Below are 3842 nucleotides of genomic sequence, written 5' to 3' on the forward strand. Positions count from 1 at the left end.
CATTCATTGTGAGTTATAAGATGCCCTGACGTGAAACGTCATGGCGTTTTATTGCTGGGTTGCATGTGATGTGACATCCGTTCGAGTATCTCGTCGAGTAAAAACAGAGCGAAAATGGCGCATACATGCGATGTCTCCTGAACCTGTTTCTCATTGGTTGGTGCCACGTCTGAACACGCTTGGGGTTGGCGTGACAACAAGCAAAATTTCGACTGAAACCAAAGTATTATTATACTTTGTGATTAGCAGTAGCCAATCACAGGGCACATATATACAAACAACCATTCACACTCACATTCATACCTATGGACAATTTGGAGTCGCCAATTAACCTAGCATGTTTTTGGAATGTGGGAGGAAACCGGAGTACATGCAAACTCCACACAGAGATGGCGAGGGTGGGATTGAACCCTGGTCTCCTAACTGTGAGGTCTGCACGCTAACCACTCGACCACCGTGCAGCCTCTTGCTCAATATTCATTGACAATGTTTATATTGTAGTTATCGAAAGGTGCTTCTAACACTGCCCATAAGTAGGCTAAATATTTAAAACAACTATTTATGATACCGTGAAGGTTATTGCCAACTGCAAAGTGCAACTACACATCTTTAGTGATGTAACCGGGGTCATAGAGTGTTTCGCATCTTACATAAGACACCCTCATATGGGTGATCAGGCCCATGTCTGTCATCCCCACTCCTCAACCAGAGCCACAGGAGTCCCAAGACCCAATACTGGTCTGCGACCCATGCCCGGGACTGTTAGCTGTCTCCCAAGGTCACCAAGTACAGTCCACAACAGTTACTTGGGTCTTCTTTGGCTGGTTCTACTACAGAAAAAGGATAATGAATGTCTAAGGACTAAAACCTCTAATGTGGTTTTAATATCACAAACATACTATGAACATACAGTAAAGTCTCTAAAGTAAAGTACAGTAAAGTATATCGATATTCTCGGGAGTCGGAAAAAATACCGATATAACCGGACTATCCATATATCCGATCCTGCGCCGAACTGCATTAAAAGTGGGCGGATCTTTGATATGGCATGTAATTTTCTCCTTGAGTTCATGGATTGCGTATCTAGCATGCTTTTGTACTACAATAAATTTTGTAAGCAAAGATTGATTTAAGCTGCTTTTGTATCGATATAAGCAGACCAAATTGGCTGGCGGGAGATGAAAAGGGCATCGTAGTAACCGGATTATCATAATAACCGGGTATCGTACTAACGGAGCTAATTATATCATAAAAGACTAGAAATTTGCCGGGAAATGAAAATAGTATCGTAATAAGTAGTAATTCGTTTTAACCGATATCGATATAACGAGACTTTACTGTATGTGCTACAAAACATGCAAGTAATGGAGTGACACTGACAAATGCTTTCATTCAATCTACCTGCTGTGTGGAGAATTGCCTAACTACCCTAACGCCGTTGTGCCGTTATTGCAAATGATGATATAATGGTTGTCTAATCCCACTTCACTCTCTTGCACATCCCTCTCGTTCCTGCCGATTAGCACCAAAGTGTGGATAAATAGAACTGGGGTAAAAAAAAAAAAAAAAAAACATTCAGTTACCTCATCAAGCGTAAAAACACATACTTCACAGCAGGAGGTCATCTCCACTGAAGTCACATCTGACACTACCCAACATGAGCGCCTGTCCTCCAAAAGCTGGCTCACTTGCTTGTTTGTTTCATGGCTGCTTGTTTGTTTTTCTCAGCACGGATTACGACGGCAGAGATAAGAGGACGTGTAAATATTATTACAGCAGCGCCTCTTTAAACACATGTATAGAAGCACAGCGGGTGCATAACAATTCTATCACATACAACCAGTGTTGTTTTTTCCAGTAACAAGTAACAATGGTCTACAAGCAAAATCAGAAGTGTAGATTGGCTATCGTTTCCAAGATACAGTATTGGGTAAAAATAGGAAATTTATGCAAAATAAGGCAAAAACGTACAGTGTTGACAAGCAACGGGTTTTAGCTGAACGCCTGTCTGCACATTCCAATACATTTCATTTTAATATGTTTAGAGTTTTCACATAAAATGTGTCAGTGGACAAAATCCATACATGTAGAGAACTGACATGAACATTAGCAGAAATGGATTTTTGGGTTGAGTTTTTTTTTTTGGCAGATAATTATAAGCAGCTGGTGGCAAACCTCCTGAAGTCCTACGAAGCCCTTGGCTGCAATTTCTTTCCATTGAACTTTGCAGAAGTGATGAGCGCAGGAACGATTATATCAGGAGATTGCAGCTATGGAGAAAAGATGTCTGGGAAAGTGGAATCTATCTTTGCTGGAATCTATCTACTGCTGGAATGTGGTCAGGGATGACCCTGCTGCTGAATGGAGGAGACAAGCCAAAAAGCGTCATTCAGATACTAAAAAAGAGACCTTTGTTGTAAAGTGTAAAGGCTTTCAGCTCAATGGCTAGTACTCTCAACTCTCACACAGCTGCTGATATTATTATTGTAGCAGCTAACTATATTTACTGTATCTATATTCATTAACAAAATGCCTTGCTAGCCTCACGTGTCAGCGTCACTCACAGACGGAAAAGTGGATACCAAGTTCTCAATTTCATCACAAAGACTCAACAAGAGGCTCATTTGCTATCAGCATTTTTTATCCAAGGACTGAAGCACACATCCTGTGCTGGAAGACACAGCCATCCCAACAAGAACGGCCATAGTAAGTGCTGTTGCTCTATCTACACTGCTGTTGTTGACGGAAGTAGCGTAAGCTATATGGGTGATGTGATCAATGGTAATGTTTTAAATCATAAAAATACAACAAGATACTGTAAGTATTACATATTATCAACAGTGTACTTGTTAATGCATGATCACAGCATGTACAGTAAAGTCTCGTTATAGCGATATCGGTTATATCGAAGTACTGCTTATTACGATACTATTTTCATTTCCCGGCAAATTTCTAGTCTTTTATGATATAATTAGTTCTGTTAGTACGATACCCGGTTATTATGATAATCCGGTTACTACGATGCCCTTTTCATCTCCCGCCAGCCAATTTGGTCTGCTTATATCGATACAAAAGCAGCTTAAATCAATCTTTGCTTAAGGATTTCAATACCAAAAAAGAACACGGCGAACGGCTGCTTCCAGTCAACTTTATTTTTCACACTTCCACCACCAGAGCGCAGCACACACCCGCACTTCCTGGTTCACAGGTCATGCTCAACCCGCCCCACATAGCTGGCCAAACACATGCCTGCAACAGAAGAACCAACTGACATAGCATACACACCTATTCCAACGAAGACACAAGCGTACAAATATGTATGTATTTAAATAAAAATATTAAAATAAAAAAAAAAAATTTAAAATTAAATATGTATTTAATTGTGTTGTATTCAGATATCTTTTTATCACTTGCAATAATCACTGTTTTTCATATGTACATGCTGGCGTTCGTAGTTTCGAGTGCATTATTGCCCACTTTTAATGCAGTTCGGCGCAGGATCGGATATATGGATAGTCCGGTTATATCGGTATTTTTTCCGACTCCCGAGAATATCGATATAACGAGACTTTACTGTATATCAAATATAAAACAAAGTTTTTTTTAGAGGGATTCATCTTCGAAATAGGGACATCCCAATGACATGCATTGTTAGCTAGCACATATTTAGTCATTTCTCTTGTTAAAATGCACGGATTTGCAATTTTTTTAAAGTAACGCAATAATCAATAATTACTTTCCTTTGAAACTAATTGCATTTATGAAGATGTAAATATTTTGGTAATGTCACGCCCTGTGTAGGCTCCCGCATGATAGTTTGCTTATGTTACCTACTTGGGCTT

This window comes from Doryrhamphus excisus, linkage group LG21 (assembly GCF_037039965.1).
Source record: "Doryrhamphus excisus strain RoL-2023G ecotype Guam linkage group LG21, RoL_Dexc_Guam_v1.1, whole genome shotgun sequence".
Taxonomy (NCBI): domain Eukaryota; kingdom Metazoa; phylum Chordata; class Actinopteri; order Syngnathiformes; family Syngnathidae; genus Doryrhamphus; species Doryrhamphus excisus.